General features: G+C 42.6%; 1 protein-coding gene across 1 annotated transcript in view; it reads right to left on the bottom strand.

Annotated features, from left to right (window-relative positions):
• The window catches only part of LOC139415323 (MAM domain-containing glycosylphosphatidylinositol anchor protein 2-like), a 348,607-nt gene that overhangs the window by 194,976 nt on the left and 134,842 nt on the right, over positions 1-18,789 (bottom strand). The window lies entirely within an intron of this gene.

The following is an 18,789-nucleotide window of genomic DNA, read 5'->3' as shown; positions in this document are numbered from 1 at the left end:
GTGTTCTTGGGACCTTCAATGCTGCAGAAATACACAATCCTGTCTCGGAGCTCACGGACAATTCCTTCGACCTCATGGCTTGGTTTTTGTTCTGACATACACTGTCAACTGTGGGACCTTATATAGACAGGTGTGTGCCTTTCCAAATAATGTTTAATCAATTGAATTTACCACAGGTGGACTCCAATCAAGGTGTAGAAAAATCTCAAGGATGATCAATGGAAACAGGATGCACCTAAGCTCAATTTCGAGGATCATAGCAAAAGGTCTGAATACTTATGTAAATAAATGTTTTCTGCTGTTTCTCTTAAGACATTTGCAAAACTGTCTTCCATTCCTCATGCTAACACACACACACAGGCTCTCAGATCTCCACACACACACAGGCTCTCAGATCTCCACACACACACACACACACACACACACACACACACACACACACACACACACACACACACACACACACACACACACACACACACACACACACACACACACACTCTCAGATCTCCACATGAACACCAGGATCAATACATCCCCTGGAGAGCCCCCTACCACACACACACACACTACAATCTGCATATAAATCAAAATAAATACATTTTTATTAGTCACATACACATGTTTAGCAGATGTTATTGCGGGTGTAGCGAAATGCTTGTGTTTCTAGCTCCAACAGAGCAGTAAAATCGAACAATTCACAACAATACACACAACCTAAAAGTAAACATTATTAAATGTGACAAGTGTTCCATTATTGAAAGTGCCAGTGATTTCAAGTCTATGTATATAGGGCAGCAGCCTCGAAGGTGCAGGGTTACGTAACCGGGTGGAAGCCGGCTAGTGATGGCTATTTAACAGTCTGATGGCCTTGAGATAGAAGCTGTTTTTCAGTCTCTCGGTCCCAGCTTTGATGCACCTGTACTGATCTCACCTTCTGGATGTTAACGGGGTGAACAGGCAGTGGCTCGAGTGGTTGTTGTCCTTGATTATCTTTTTAGCATTCCTGTGATATCTGGTGCTTTAGGTGTACTGGAGGACAGATAGTGTGCCCCCGGTGATGCGTTGGGCAGAGCGCACCACCCTCTGGAGAGCCCTGTGGCTGTGGGCAGTACAATTGCCGTCCCAGGCGGTGAGGGTTTTAGCTACCAAGCCAAATTTCTTCAGCCTCCTGAGGTTGAAGAGGCGCTGTTGTGCCTTCTTCACATCACTGTCTGTGTGGTTGGACCATTTCAGATCGTCAGTGATGTGTACGCAGAGGAACTTGAAGCTTTCCACCTGCTCTAATGCAGTCCCGTCGATGTGGATAGGGGCGTGCTCCCTCTGTTGTTTCCTGAAGTCCACGATCAGCTCCTTTGTTTTCTCGACATTGAGTGAGAGGTTATTTTCCTGGCACCACACTCCCAGGGGTCTCACCTCCTTTCTGTAGGCTGTCTCGTCCTTGTTGGTAATCAAGCCTACTACTGTTGTCTGCAAACTTGACGATTGAGTTGGAGGCGTGCGTGGCCATGCAGTCATAGAGAGATAGAAGCTGTTTTTCAGTCCCTCGGCCCCGGCTTTGATGCACCTGTACTGTCTTCGGGGCGAACGGGGCGAACAGCGGGGCGAACAGGCCTGTGACACCGGGTGCTGTCCCCAATTCTTCGTTATGTACACAGTAACCCAATTATCCCTGCAGTAGGACGGACAGTAAATGGACTCCTGATGAGATAAGAAGCAGCACACCTCCTGACTGGCTGAGATCTAAACCCGCCGCAGGTAAAGCCATTAAACACACACTGTCCCTGACCGCATGGCCTTGGTACTGACAGATGAACTCAACTCCACTCTGATGCTGGACGCTAGGTAAACATAAAACAGAGAAAGCTCTTCTACAGCGTTGGACACGCACACACACACACACACACACACACACTGTGTGTTAGCCTACATAGCTGAGGAGACGTGTGTGTCATGGCGACTTAAGCCTTTGACACGTGTGTCTGAGTCAGGACCTCTGAGTGTGATCATGCATAACCATTGGCCTGGCTTCAGCTCTATTGCGAGCAGCTCTAATGTTATTCTCTCAACACTGTGTTTCTGCCAAAGTCTCTGGCTCACTGCATAACAGGTACGGAATATGGAGTGAGCAAGACCTTGCAGGTGAAACTAAATCAATCATGATGCTATTCAGATGTATTCTTTGGAGGAGAGAAGAGTTTAGTGAAAGAGAAAAGAAAACCATCAAGACGACACAGGTGAGCTACATCAGAAAATAAAGATTTGAAAGAAGAAGTTGAAGAAAAGCTTGAAAGATGTCAGTCAGACTTCAGATGCTTCATACAGTTGAAGACGGAAGTTTACATACACTTAGGTTGGAGTCATTAAAACTCATTTTTCAACCACTCCACAAACTTATTGTGAGCAAACTATAGTTTTGGCAAGTTTGTTAGGTCATCTACTTTGTGGATGACAAGTAATTTTTCCAACAATCGTTACAGACAGATTATTTAATTTATAATTCACTGTATCACAATTCCAGTGGGTTAGAAGTTTAGATACACTAAGTTGACTGTGCCTTAAACAGCTTGGAAAATTCCAGAAAATTATGTCATGGCTATAGAAGCTTCTGATAGGTTAATTGACATAATTTGAGCCAATTGGAGGTGTACCTGTGGATGTGTTTCAAGGCCTACCTTCAAACACTGTACCTCTTTGCTTGACATCATGTGAAAATCAAAAGAAATCAGCCAAGACCTCAGAAAGAAAATTTAAGACCTCCAGAAGTCTGGTTAATCCTCGGAAGCAATTTCCAAATGCCTGAAGGTACCACGTTCAACTATACAAACAAAGGTACGCAAGTATAAACACCATGGCATTCTGTCTTCTAGAGATGAATGTACTTTGGTGCAAAAAGTGCAAATAAATCCAAGAACAACAGCAAAGGACCTTGTGATGATGCTGGAGGCAACAGGTATAAACGTATCTATATCCACAGTAAAAGGAGTCCTATATCGACATAACCTGAAAGGCCGCTCAGCAAGGAAGAAGCCACTGCTCCAAAACCGCCATAAGAAAGACAGACTACGGTTTGAAACTGCACATGGGGACAAAGATCATACTTTTTGGAGAAATGTCCTCTGGTCTGATGAAACAAAATAAGAAATGTTTGGCCATAATGACCATCGTTATGTTTTGAGGAAACAGGGGAATGGCTTGCAAGCCAAAGAACACCATCCCAACCATGAAGCACAGGGGTGGCAACATCATGTTGTGGGGGTGCTTTGCTGCAGGAGGGACTGGTGCACTTCACAAAATGAGGCTGGAAAATTATGTGGATATATTAAAGCAATATCTCATCTAATGCTTGGTCACAAATGGACAATGACCCCAAGCATACTTCCAAAGTTGAAGCAAAATGGCTTAAGGACAAAAAAGTCAAGGTATTGGAGTGGCCGTCACAAAGCCCTGACCTCAATCCCATAGAACATTTATGGGCAGAACTGAAAAATCGTGTGCGAGCAAGGAGGCCTACAAACCTGACTCAGTTACACCAGCTCTGTCAGGAGCAATGGACAAAATTCACCCAACTTATTGTGGAAAGCTTGTTGAAGGCTACCCGAAACGTTTGACCCAAATTATACAATTTAAAGGCAATGCTACCAAATACTAGTGTATGTGAACTTCTATCCCACTGGGAATGTGATGAAAGAAATAAAAGCTGAAATAAATAATTCTCTCTGCTATTATTCTGACATTTCACATTCTTAAAATAAAGTGGTGATCCTAACTGACCTAAGACATGGAATTTTTACTTCGATTAAATGTCAGGAATTGTGAAAAACTGAGTTTAAACATATTTGGCTAAGGTGTATGTAAACTTCTGACTTACACTGTATAGTTACAGCAGGTCAAGGTAAGAGAGTCAGACACACACACACTCACAACAACATCACTCACACTTACTTCCGGTATTGAGTTGTTGGTCCTGTGGGTCGGGCGGATGGGGCATCAGCATCCTCCTCCTGAATCCTGCTCACGATGGCTGCAGAAGCTGGGGTCCTTGGGATATGTTGCCTCCTCCAGATTTGAGGTCTTATCAATGCCTTGCCCAGCTCCTCGAGAAAAGCTTCTCTGGAGCTTCCCTCTGTTCCAATATGGGTTCAATGCTTTCCAGATGACAAACGCGTTGTACTCCAATATGTCAAAGATGTTGAAGAATATCACAAGTGGCCAGAGTAGGGTTCTTCTTTTGCAGCTGTACCAGTCACCAGCTTGTCTAAATTGTCCACCCCTCCTTTTGTGGCATTGTAATCTATTCTGATTTCTGTTTTTTGATGTTCCTGGCCACAGATTCTCCCATCCCTATTTAGCGTACTCATGAGTACCACATTTTTGCAATTCTTTGGCAGGTAGGACACTAGGGACGTGTCGGACGTGATCACAAACTTAGAGGAATTGATATGCCTGTTCGTGTATTCAACAGCTGAGGTGAGAGCTCTGGCTTGTTTTTTTTGTACTGTTCCTACAATCGTCAGCTTCCTCTTGAGGAGCTCCTGTCCCAGCTTGTGCAAAGTAAAAAAGTTATTGCATGTGATGTTGTGGCCATGTGTCCCTGTGTCACATCCAGGACAACCCGCATCCCTTGCTTATTCTCAGGGGCTCCTCCATCTGTCTTCTCTGTAAACACGTGCAAGTTCCATGCATATGATGAAGCAGCATCACAGGCAGCCCAGGTCTCGATTTCATATTTTGCGGGTTTAGACGGTATGTACTGCCTGAATGGGCAGCGGCCTCTAAATGGCATAAGATGCTCATCAACAGTAACATTGGGCCCAGGGTTGTCAAACAGGGGAAGGCGGTCCACCCACTTGTCCCACACGGACCTGTTTGCAGCTAGCTTGTCTCTCTGCCGCTAAGCTGGTCTGGTGTCTTGGTTATCGAAGCAGATAATCCTGAAAATAATGTGGGAGTTTTCCAGAGACATTGTTGCAGAGAAAAGTTATCTGCCAGTTTCTGCATCCCACAGGGATTCTGTTGATTCCCCATTGGATCTTAAAACACCAGCAAGGATAAGAACCCCAAAGTATGCATGTAAATGAGTTGGTTCATCTCCTTCCATCTGTCTCCATCTGTCTCCATCTGTCTCCAAAAACACGCCTTCCCTCCAGTCCAGAATGATTTCCTGGATGGCGTCTGGGATGAACAGTTCAAAAGAATACTTTTTGTCCTGCACATGAGTAACCGCCATCCTCTGCAAAAAAAATTATTCTACAGCCCTCTGAGCAGAGAGTCTTTTTGCCATACTGATTGATTGTGGTAAGGAGCCACACATGCAAAGCTATTTATTTGTTGTGTTCCTCCCCCAATTTGAACCTGGCTGGGGTAGAGTGTGGGAAATACTGTTTTTTTTTGTTGTTTTTTTTGTTTGTTTTTTACAGTGTATTGAAATAATGTATAGAAATAATGTATTGTAATAACATTGTGCAGGTTCCCGTAATACATTGTGTAGTTTCACATACTACAAAGGGTAAAGAGTGCGAGAAAAGCGGGAGACAGGCAGACAGGCAGGGAGACAGACAGGTTATTGGTGCTATGTTGAAACAGCAGGCCCAGGGAGAAGGAAGACCGAGTGAAGGCACACAGCAAACATTTGTGTTTCATTTTTACTTGTTTTCACCTACACATACTTTTCCACACTTGTATTACTCTCAGTGGACCTGAACACAATAGTGTGCACTCATTGGAAATCGGTTATTTTATTTTATGTTCTTCACAGAAAATGAGCCAAGGCCAATGAGTCTCAGGTTGAAAAAATAATTCATTGTATCATTTTTCTTTTAGTAAACAATGAAAATGGGTCCCACAGACCCGAACACCACACAAGGGTTAAGTAACAGTAATTTCTGGTTGTAGTAACATTTTGAGGCTGAGCCATTAAGAAGGCTGTTAAAGATGAGCAATGGGTTGTTTATGGAACTGTCAGAAGGTGATTTACAAAAGTGGCACTAATTGGTGGGTGACTCATAGCCCACAGAACCCTCCAGTGTAAAAATGATCTATTTGATCATTTGCCCACTTTAAAGTGTCCTAGAACCACTTCCATGGTCACATTGGTGGTATATACAGTACAGTGCCTTTGATAAGCATTCAGACCCATTTACTTTTCCCACATTTTGTTACTTTACAGCCTTATTCTAAAATGGATTAAATAAATACAAATCCTCAGCAATCTACACACAATACTCCACAATGACAAAGCGAAAACAGAAATACCCTCTGCTATGAGATTTGAAATTGAGCTCAGTGTCACACCCTGATCTGTTTCACCTGTCTATATAAGGTCCCACAGTTGACAGTGCATGTCAGAGCAAAAACCAAGCCATGAGGTTGAATTGTCCGTAGAGCTCTGAGAAAGCATTGTGTCGAGGCACAGATTTGGGGAAGGGTACCCAAAAATGTGTGCAGCATTGAAGGTCCCCAAGAACACAGTGGCCTCCATCATTCTTAAATGGAAGAAGTTTGGAACCACCAAGACTCTCCCTATTGCTGGCCGCCCAGCCAAACTGAGAAATCGGGGGAGAAGGGATTTGGTCAAGGAGTTGACCAACAACCTGAAGGTCACTTTGACAGAGCTCTAGAGTTCCTCTGTGGAGATGGGAGAACCTTCCAGAAGGACAACCATCTCTGCAGCACTCCACCAATCAGGCCTTTATGTTAGAGTGGCCAGACGAAACCACTCCTCAGTTAAAGGAACATGACAGCCCGCTTGGAGTTTTCTAAGAGGCACCAAAAGACTCTCAGAACATGAGAAACAAGATTCTCTGGTCTGATGAAACCAAGATTAAACTCTTTGACCTGAATGCCAAGCGTCACGTCTGAAGGAAACCTGGCACCATCCCTACGGTGAAGCATGGTTGTGGCAGCATCATGCTGCAGGGATGTTTTTCAGCGGCAGGAACTGGGAGAGCTCAGGACAGACTGGGGGCGAAGGTTCACCTTCCAACAGGACAATGACCCTAAGCACACAGCCAAGACAATGCAGGAGTGGCTTCGGGACAAGTCTCTGAATTTCCTTGAGTGGCCCAGCCAGAGCACGGACTTGAACCAGATCTAACGTCTCTGGAGAGACCTGAAAATAGTTTTGCAGCAACACTCCCCATCCAACCTGACAGAGCTTGAGAGGATTTGTAGAGAAGAATGGGAGAAATTCCCCAAATACAGATGTGCCAAGCTTGTAGTGTCATACCCAAGAAGTTTATATGTTTTAATCGCTACCAAAAGGTGCTTCAACAAAGTACTGAGTAAAACATCCAATATAAATTAGCATTTTTTTTTTTTTTTTAACTGGTTATGCTTTCTCATTATTGGGTATCGTGTTTACATTGATGAGGGAAACAAATATTTAATATATGTTAGAATAAGGCTGTAATGTAACACAATTTGGAAAAAGTCAAGGGGTCTGAATACTTTCCGAAGGCCCTGTAACGTCGACTCCTGACAAGTGCGCTTCGGATAAGTACAAACTCATTTCAAGTGCACTAAAGTTTTCCAGTCTCGATTCAAGTACATGCTCTTTAAATGCTCCTGATAAATGCACGGGCACACGTGGAGAACATTAGTCTTTTGTACTTCATTGGAGTCCATTTTACTCTCCTAGTTCTTTTCATGTCAGAAATGTATAACATTGGGGATGTGAATTCCACCTGCCGATGAAGTAGTTTAATGTCAGCTATAAGCCCCTGCTGAAATACTTTAGGCCTTTGTCTACTAGATATAGCAATGCAGCTTCACACACAGCCATACAGCCTAGATTAAATGAAAAACTTTGTAATAAATAGACCCTTCTAGGAACTGAAGTAGAAGAGGCTCGAGGCTTCTCAAGAAAAGCAAAACTACCAATCGATCAATGAAGGAAGTTCTTTATTAACTTCTATGTGGGCATCTATTCCTGCAGACCTCACAATGGACAAACACATCTTCTGAGGCGTCAGCATGTAGAAATGCGCTTAGATGGGGGCTTCGCCGAGCTCGGTGGGTATTTTAAATGAGTTATCGTAGGGTCTGCTAGGCCTGCTAGGGCTAATATCAGCTCCTCTGCACTGCAGAGATAAGTTTACCATTACCCCATCCTGCAGTTGTCTGTCTCTCTGAGTTAGTATAGCAATGCTAAAGCTAGACAAGCCACCTGGGCACCTTCCTTCTTTAATTTCATTCATTTTCTAACCCGGGCAATACATTTAGAGAATTCTCCCTTTCTCTCTTTCCTTCCTTCATTTCATTTCATTCTGTATCTATTGGACGTTGTGAGTCATGGCCGCTCCAGCAGACTCTTTAGAAGGGGAACGGTCAGGAGAGGAGAGCACGTTGATTTTATAAGTATGCTTGTATGAATAAATAAATCTGGAAGTACCTGTATTTACACTCAAAATTTAAAAGAAGCCACGTGCGCCCCATAATAAGAATGTAGTTTGAGGAGTTAGCAAGGTAACTTTGGTCAACTCTGAGTTCAACTCGGGATAACCGGTACCACGAAAGTGGCTCACCTTTTAGTCAGCTAAATTTCCATGGCAATGAATCCTTCAGATCTAACCTGCTGGCTAACTCAGGGCAAACTCCAATATCCTTAATGAGATGGTCTGAGCCACAAGTTGAGGACCAATGAAATCAGATTCCCTCCCTCTTGCATCATCTTCCCTTTAATTTTGTGTGTAAAAAAATAGTAATGTTAAAATACCTATCACATTAGACATTTAGTAATGATATAATGCATTTGAAACTTCACACACAGTAAAACCTTTGTATATTTTTATTGATAGTGGGAAAAAGAGTGCTTGTGCATTGATAAGCACAGCAAAGCACACCAAAGATGGCATTAACAATAAGTAATAAAATAAAAAGCCTAGTCCACACCATATCCTGAAGAATTTGCAAGAAAACTTTCATTTAATTTTGATTTTAGCGCAAATGAGAATGTGTCACTGACTCACCTATGGATTGATTGATTGTCTCAATAAAGAGTTTGGCGTTCGGCTAGCCACGTGCGACAAACACGCGCAGTTACAAGCCTGCGAGAGTAGGCGGCAGGGTGACAAGCAATATCCACGGTTACAGTACGGATGAAGCCTGAGCTGGAATGTGAAGCTAACTGCAGCTGACTAGCCGTAGAAAACCCTGAGTAGATCTAGCTTGCTTCGTAGTATACCCCTCTGATTTCAGAAGGACTTGGAAGGAAAAGCAATAAATGTTTTTATAAAGCTAGGGGGCAGAATTTTCACTTTTGGATAAATAGTGTGCCCAATTTCAACTTCCTGCTACTCATGCCAAGAATATAAGATATGCATAGTATTCATAGATGTGGATAGAAAACACTCTGAAGTTTCTAAAACTGTTTGAATCATGTCTGTGAGTATAACAGAACTTATGTAGCAGGCAAAACCCCGAGGACTGACTGTTCAGATTTTTTTCCCCCCTCTCTGTTCCCTGTATTGTCTTTGCCATGGGATATTTGATAGGAACCTATTTTCAGAACCTACTTCCACTGGATGTCGCCGGTCTTTGGAATTTGGTTGAGGTTATTCCTTTGTGCAATGAAGAAGTAGGCCAACTCGGAACTGGGGACACTTTTGAGAGTTGCGCAAGATGTGAAAAGCGCTGGTTTGTTTTCTTTCCTGTATTGAATACAGATTGCCCCGTCTACAATTTGATTGATTATTAACGTTTAAAAATACCTAACGTGGTATTACAAAAGTAGTTTGAAATATTTTGGCTAAGTTTATAGGCAACTTTTGAAATATTTTGAAGTGACGTTGCGGTTTTCTAAGCAGTTTTTTTCTGGATAAAACGCACTTTATAAATGGACATTTTGGATATACAGTGGGGCAAAAAAGTATTTAGTCAGCCACCAATTGTGCAAGTTCTCCCACTTAAAAAGATGAGAGAGGCCTGTAATTTTCATCATAGGTACACTTCAACTATGACAGACAAAATGAGAAAAAAAATCCAGAAAATCACATTGTAGGATTTTTTATGAATTTATTTGCAAATTATGGTGGAAAATAAGTATTTGGTCACCTACAAACAAGCAAGATTTCTGGCTCCCACAGACCTGTAACTTCTTCTTTAAGAGGCTCCTCTGTCCTCCACTCGTTACCTGTATTAACGGCACCTGTTTGAACTTGTTATCAGTATAAAAGACACCTGTCCACAACCTCAAACAGTCACACTCCAAACTCCACTATGGCCAAGACCAAAGAGCTGTCAAAGGACACCAGAAACAAAATTGTAGACCTGCACCAGGCTGGGAAGACTGAATCTGCAATAGGTAAGCAGCTTGGTTTGAAGAAATCAACTGTGGGAGCAATTATTATGAAATGGAAGACATACAAGACCACTGATAATCTCCCTCGATCTGGGGCTCCACGCAAGATCTCACCACCTTGGGGTCAAAATGATCACAAGGACGGTGAGCAAAAATCCCAGAACCACACGGGGGGACCTAGTGAATGACCTGCAGAGAGCTGGGACCAAAGTGACAAAGCCTACCATCAGTAACACACTACGCCGCCAGGGACTCAAATCCTGCAGTGCCAGACGTGTCCCCCTGCTTAAGCCAGTACATGTCCAGGCCCGTCTGAAGTTTGCTAGAGAGCATTTGGATGATCCAGAAGAAGATTGGGAGAATGTCATTTGGTCAGATGAAACCAAAATAGAGGTTTTTGGTAAAAACTCAACTCGTCGTGTTTGGAGGACAAAGAATGTTGAGTTGCATCCAAAGAACACCATACCTACTGTGAAGCATGGGGGTGGAAACATCGTGCTTTAGGGCTGTTTTTCTGCAAAGGGACCAGGACGACTGATCCGTCTAAAGGAAAGAATGAATGGGGGCATGTATCGTGAGATTTTGATTGAAAACCTTCTTCCATCAGCAAGGGCATTGAAGATGAAACGTGGCTGGGTCTTTCAGCATGACAATGATCCCAAACACACCGCCCGGGCAACGAAGGAGTGGCTTCGTAAGAAGCATTTAAAGGTCCTGGAGTGGCCTAGCCAGTCTCCAGATCTCAACCCCATAGAAAATCTTTGGAGGGAGTTGAAAGTCCGTGTTGCCCAGCAACAGCACCAAAACATCACTGCTCTAGAGGAGATCTGCATGGAGGAATGGGCCAAAATACCAGCAACAGTGTGTGAAAACCTTGTGAAGACATTTGACCTCTGTCATTGCCAACAAATGGTATATAACAAAGTATTGAGATAAACTTTTGTTATTGACCAAATACTTATTTTCCACCATAATGTGCAAATAAATTCATAAAAAATCCTACAATGTGATTTTCTGTATCTTTTTTTCTAATTTTGTCTGTCATAGTTGAGGTGTACCTATGATGAAAATGACAGGCCTCTTTCATCTTTTTAAGTGGGAGAACTTGCACAATTGGTGGCTGACTAAATACTTTTTTGCCCCACTGTATATGGATGGAATTAATCGAACAAAAGGACCAATTGTGATGTTTATGGGACATATTGGAGTGCCAACAAAAGAAGCTCGTCAAAGGTAAGGCATGAATTAAAAAAAAATCTGTGTTTTGTGAAGCGTCTGCAGGGTTGTAATATGCTCCTTTGTTCACTGCTGGTGCAGATGCTGCAGGCTATCAGCTTCTTATGCTTTCGCCGAAAAGCATTTTTAAAATCTGACATGTTGGCTGGATTCACAACAAGTGCAGCTGTAATTGAGTGTCCTACATGTGTGATTTAATGAAAGTTTGAATTTTATGGCGTTTTATTTGAATCTGGCGCTCTGCATTTCCCCTGGCAATTGGCCAGTTGAGACATTTGTGTCCCGCCTATCCATAAGAGGTTTTTAAAGAACAGGAGAAAGTACTTCACTTTAGAAACAAGATATTCACATTGAAATACACACCCTCCTAAATTACTGTCTCTCTCATTTCACGTTTTTTGTATCGTCCCTCAGGCATAATAGAAGTGCCCATCCTAACTAGCGGTTACATATCTGGGTAGTATAAACACATTGGTATGAATAAAGACACACCGGTGCAACATCTGAAAAACCAGACAGTCAACACAATTTGTCAAGGTGTTTCTGTTGAGTCCTGGTGCCCAAACAGCAATTCTAATGCAAATTAAAAAATCAAGGCTGCAAAGCACTAAAAATAGTGAAAGCTGCAAAAGAGGCCCATCAATTAAACTCACCCCTGGGGGACAGCTATAACATTTCTATGGAGAAATCCAGTGTGTTTCTGCTGGATGTGCAATACAACATTCTGCTAATGAAGTACACATGCACTACAAGGCCAGAGACAAGGGCATCTACATAACACTTTAAACACTGCTGCTGTTTTAATAATGTCATATAAAGTCCTGTTTTAAGGCTCTACAATAAGAAGGAATAGCATTATATATTTAGTGTATACTCAATGATAAATATGAAGAGTTTACAAGATGAGATAATGATCAATTCAAGCTTGAAAGGCTAAAGTACTGTACAATGTCTTTGACAATTGATTGTCCCTTTAAATCCCCTTCCAATGGACACAGAGTTCTTCTGGAGAGCACAACTCAGGACCTCATTGGACAGGGAGCCAACTGGAGAGAACATTGGATGACATCATTGGTTGAATGAATGTCACAGCTGATGTTTCCGATAGGCTCAGAAAACACTGCCATGGGAAGGGCTGTTATGAAAGGGGGGAAGTGGGATACCTAGTCAGTCCATCTGAATATATTCAACTGAAAAGTGTCTTCCGCATTTAACCCGCATTCAATCAGAGAGGTGCAGGGATCAGTGGGTTAACTGCCTTGCTCAGGGGCAGAATGACATATTTTTACCTTGTCAGCTCAGGGATTTTATCCAGCAAACTTCAGGTTACTGGCCCAACGCTCTGTGGTGACTGTATTACCGCCACACCGGCATTCATGAGTCATGACCGCAGTAAAATTCTACATGACCATTTAGTCACGGTAATCTCCTTTTATGCACTCTGGATAATAATTTGTAGTAGCCTACCCAACTCGCTAACGATCATCAGGTCACTAATGGTCTGGTACTCAGGGCTCTATTGTCTCTCTTACCACTCTGACATCGAAAATCACATCAAACACATCATCAAAACAGTAGGTGCTTTTAAAACTCACCTTACTGTGATTGATACATTTGAAGAAAGAAGTTGAACAATAGGTTGTAACTGAGTGAAAAACATTTATTGTGGATGTTGTTTCAAAGCCTAACACAATGGAACGGACAGTGCTTTCTAAGGTGATGAAACCTCGTAAGGATCGGACCCATCATCTCAATTTACGCCTAAAATGACATACCCAAATCTAACTGCCTGTAAGCTCAGGACCTGAAGCAAGGATATGCATATTCTTGATACGATTTGAAAGGAAACACCTTGAAGTTTGGGGAGATGTGAAATGAATGTAGGAGAATATAACACATTAGATTTGGTAAAAGATAAAACAAACAAAAACACATGCATTTCCTATTTTATTTTTGTTGCATCATCTTTGAAATGCAAAAGAAAGGCCATACATTGACATAGGATGATGGGTGTAATTTAGATGTTGTCCACAAGAGGGCAGCAGTGTGTGTCCAAAGTTTTAGACTGATACATTCAAGATGTTTTTAAAATGTTTAAATATATATATTTTTTATAATAACCTTTATCTAACTAGGCAAGAATAAGAGATCTACATAATATTTAGCTTCCCTAAAAGGTACTAACCTTCACACTTCTAGATGGCCGGGCGGGGGTGGGTGTGGAGCTTAGGGACAGCAGAGGGATCAGACTGGAGGATCCAGGTCCTACGTTTGAATGAGTGGGGGATGGAGGAGTCTCTGCCACTATTGAGGATTTTAAAAAATCTGTTAGAATAACTCAAGTTTACTATTACTTATTTTATTTAACCTTTATTTTAGCAGGGGGTGAGCACTGCATCAATACATCAAATACACAACACATTGTCCTCCCAAGGAACCATCCTTAGTAGACAAGAGGAGTTGCTTTGTGGTCTGATCGAAGGGTTCCAGGATGTGGCCGAATGTCACCACCTAGCATTGGACGCATTGTGGGAGACATTTCTGTGGGTTGCCTACCAGGCAGCCTACCCCGACGGTAACCTCCCAGCCCCTCAGTAACCTGGCTGGTAGCAGCGCCGTCACCCCGGTTTCCCAGGAACACCGCTTACCTCCCCCGGAGCGCTACAATGGAGATTCCAGAACCTGCCGGGCCTTTCTCTCCCAGTGCTCCCTCGTTTTTGAGCTGCAGCCTTCTTCGTTTCCCTCGGACCGCTCAAAGATTATTATGCTGATGTCCGGGAGGGCACTCGCCTGGGCCACGGCGGTGTGGGAGCAACAATCTGCCATCTGCCTCAGTCTGGAGGTATTCGTGGCGGAGGTGAGAAAAGTTTGAGGCTCCGGTGTCCAGGGGGGTACTCCAGCTTTGGCAGGACACCCTCCGGTGATGTTCTGCACGCTAACAGCAAAGGGTACCTGCAATCCGGAAGCGCTGTTCAACACATTCCTGCATGGATTATCGGAGGAGGTAAAGGATGAGCTGGCAGCCTGAGAACTACCGACAGATCTCGACTCACTCATCACTTTAACCATCCGGATTGATGGTTGGCTACGGGAATGTAGTGAATCGCTCACTCAAGGATCCCACTTGACATCCGATGAACTCTGGAAGTCCCAGAGAGGATCCGTGCTTACCCGAGTTTCTCCAAGAGCCTCCGGAGACTGCCGATTCACCTCTTCCCGAGCCGATGCAGCTCTGCAGGGTTAGGCTGTCTCCAACCGAATGCGTACGTAGACTTGAGACCCAGAGTTGTCTGTATTGCTGGTCATAATGTGTCTACCTGTCCCTTCAAGAGACCTATCTCATTCGTTGGTGTGATTACTATGGTGGTCCTTAAAGAAACATTTCCATCTCCCCTTGTTCGCCCCCCCTCTCCGTGCAATCCTGCGGTGGGGCGACCAGTCCAAGTCTCTCCAGGTACTCATCGACTCGGGGGCTTGCACGCCACTATAGTGCCGCGGCTCCACCCCTGGAAGCCTAGACCTTTCCCCCTGCTCCAAGATAATTAGCCCCTCTGCTGTTCGTCCTATGTTGCCCCGTACCCTCCGTATTTGTCCTACATTTTCTGTGTTTAGAGTTAAAATCATATCTGACTATCCCCTGCCATCCTGTACCTTTGCCTGCCCGTGTTCGAATTAATAAACTTTTGTTACTTCAACATTGTCTGCACCTGGGTCTTACCTTCAAACGTGATACACATATCTATAAACATATATTCTATAAAGTATGTAGAACACAATCACTATAATGAAATATGTGGACCAATAGGCAACAAGATGCTCAAAAACCACAGCCAGAACATGTCATAGCCAACATAACATACACATAGCCTATACTTATATATTGTATGCCTCAGGTCTATATATTGTATTTATATATATAGAAATCGAAGACAAATACTTTAAATTAATATGCAACCATTTAAACAACTGGATTAGTACGACAAGCAAAAATATATTTTACTTACTGATCTAAAAGTACATTCTCCTTCCAATCTCTCACAAGGACTCCTTGTGTCACTCTCCTGGTCAATTTCTGCAATAATCTCATCCAAATGTTTATACTCTTAGTAGCCATGTTGTACTTTTTCCGTTTTAACGTTTTTCCATTCTCCTGCGTCCTGTGGATTTTCAATGGAGAATGAATCGCGTTGCTCGCAGCCATAGGACAATAGCCGTTAGTCCTACAAAGGGCCATCACATACTCATGTAAAGCTCATTGGCTATCTAGCTAGCTATGTTTCAAAACAATAGGTGGTCATTCGACCAAGACACTGTCTATCAAGTGAACACCACCCGTCTCATTGGTGCATAATGATGGCTGACCTTCATGTGCTAATTGACGTGTTGTGTAGCCAATATGTAATGTAGAATGATGAAACAAGGTTTGGTTGTCGTCTAAAGTGTCTAAGGATTGCGCAAAAATTAAACTTGACTGGGTGAGACAAGGTTTAGCGGATTAGATTTCATTAATTGTTTTGTTGCAAGTTGAAAGAGTTGGAATTCATGAGAAACACTGTACACAACATGGATTGTGTTAGGATATAAAAATTGATTTTATCAAAAAACTATGCTACATTTTATTTCTGGGACCCTCAGGATGACAAATCAGAGAAAGATTACTGAATGTAAGTACATTATTTACAGTCAGAGGTGAATGTATCAAACCAGTTGCCTGGATAAAAGTGTTTTGTTGTTGTGCACTATCCTCAAACAATAGCATGGTATTTTTGTTTCTGCTGTAATAAATACTGTACAATGGACACCGCTGATAGCTTAACAGTCATTTAAGCTTTTTGACCATATAAGACATGTCTTTGTCCCGGAAAGTTGGCTTTTGTTTACAACGTCATTCTAGTCAAATATCGCATATTGAGCAGCAAATGTCACGATTTCAGGACACTGATCCAGTAAAGGTTCATTCAAAACACCCTTATTAGCATATTAGTGCTTACGCATAAGCATAGGCCTATAAATGAGCCCAAGCCCGAAAAAAACCTGAATTAAAATAATGATTCTTCCGTTATACAACACATAGCCAACTGCATATAAAACATGACAGAAAAACATTTTAAAAATACTGATTTAAGACATCTTTGGTACATAATTGGTCTAGTCTAAATTAAACCAATTCAGATTTAGCCTACAATAATCTTTTATAGATGTTGAACAGCCTAGTGATAGGGCCTTTTTTAATTTTCCTAATTAATAGATTGACACATTACCTTTAGCTATACAGAATATCTCACCACCATGAGTTTCTATGTCCTCCCGTCTCTCTTTCCTTCCTTTCTCCAGCACACAGAGAGAGGTGCTGTCAACAGTTTAATGAAATACGTTTTGTTGTGAAAACGTCACTATCGATGTTCCCAAACAGATTTCCCTTGATTTCCCAAATTAAGCACGGGTAAGCACAGGGTAGCAGCAGGAACAGGATCGGAGAGCCCATGGCATACAGAGTTTGGGCAGAATATCACCTGTGGTGCAGCAAAATTACCGGAGTAGCCTACCCAACATGAGTGAAAAACGTACCAGCTGGAAAGCAGCCTCAATTCACTATTCCAGTGCATAGGGATGACATGTATTTTTTTCCCCTGCCCCTGTTCCTGTCCATGTGATCATGGGCCATTCTAAATCTATTTGACATATTAGTAAAGACAAGATTAAATTGAGAATAGTCTGATGGGTGAAAAAATTATCACTTGATGAGAGAACAGCGTGTACAGCATGAGGCAAGGAACAGAGCGTAAGCAATAGCTTATAGTCACATCATGCAGCCCATAAATCTATTGACTTCTAAGACGTTCTAAGGTTTGTATAATTCACAACTAAAGACGCCAAATAACTCTAAATCTAGCATATAGGACCCGTTTCAAATGATCACTTTTACGCTCAACATAGCCACTTCAACTTCATATGTGTGCACTCTTGCTTCTGAATGGGACAAATATCCATTATATTTTATTCAGCTAAGTTAAACTATATATTCTTCTTACTATAAAATCGTACAATATAAAATAATGGCACAGGACTTACAAGCATATCCTGTCTGATAAATGAACAAGCCTACAATCTATGGCAGGGAGCACAGCCAGATCACATATTATAGGCCAATTTATATTCTGTTCCTCTGAAATACATTTTCTACATATCATAATGTTTATTTAGGCCTGCCTAACAAAATGTATTTATTGTCATGGTGTATATTCAATTGATTTATTCAACACGTTTCAAATGTAGATGTTCCAAATGCCACATCAGAGGCTTATATGCTGCTTGTATGAGTGGAGCCTGGAGATGTTAAACATGTTTATGTTAATGGTCAATTATTGTGAGACCCGGCAGTCTTTTGCATGACAATAACCTGATGACGAAATGTCATGACCGCCACAGCCTTAGCCATGGCAACCCAGAGAGCCACTGGTCAACTATATTAATCATACTGTTATCAAGCTAAAAAACAGTGACACTGTCTGTCCAGGGTCTGTTGTATGTCTCAATTGTTTACAGTTAACCATGTGGAAGAACTGAAAAGGAGAAAGCAAATGTCTAGTATACATCCACCATAAAGCCAATATGGCAGTCCAGTGCAGATGAAGGAAAGGAGACAAGGAGAGAGTAAAATACTCCTCTTCCCCCTCCTTCCTCCAAGTTCCAAGCTTTCTAACCATTCTCTATTCCACAGCCCCTGCTCAAGTCAGTACTGATAAACAGGTACAAGGGCTGAGAGCCACACAGACAACCAGGGACCAGAAGGAGGCAGGGAGAGAGAGAGTGAGAGAGAGAGGACAGAGAGAGGGAAAGGCAGAGAGAGAGAGAGAGATAGCAAAGAGAGAGAGAAAGAGAGATCAGAGAGAGAGAAAGCGAGAGCAGGCAGAGAAAGAGCCTTGGCGGTGGTGAGGCTAACCACCAGCCACACAGACAGACCCGAAATGTCGTGATAGACCGACAGGAGTCACTGGCAGATGGAGCAGAGGCTTTAGATGTCAGATGAAAGCGATTCCACTTACTTTGGTAACCCCTGCCTGACCAAGGAGAAGAGAAGAGAGGAGAGGCGAAGGCAGAGGAAGAGACAGAGGCAGAGGCCAACGAGAGGTGGAGACAGACGAGAGGCAGAGAGGAAAGACTGAGACAGGACTGCAGACTGATCTGTGTTCTGCCACAGAGAGAGTGGGAGAAGAGGAGAACACAGGCCAAAAGGTTTATCGCTTGCGATG

This window comes from Oncorhynchus clarkii, chromosome 8 (genome assembly GCF_045791955.1).
Source record: "Oncorhynchus clarkii lewisi isolate Uvic-CL-2024 chromosome 8, UVic_Ocla_1.0, whole genome shotgun sequence".
NCBI lineage: Eukaryota > Metazoa > Chordata > Actinopteri > Salmoniformes > Salmonidae > Oncorhynchus > Oncorhynchus clarkii.
This window is presented reverse-complemented; position numbering and strand designations above follow the sequence as displayed.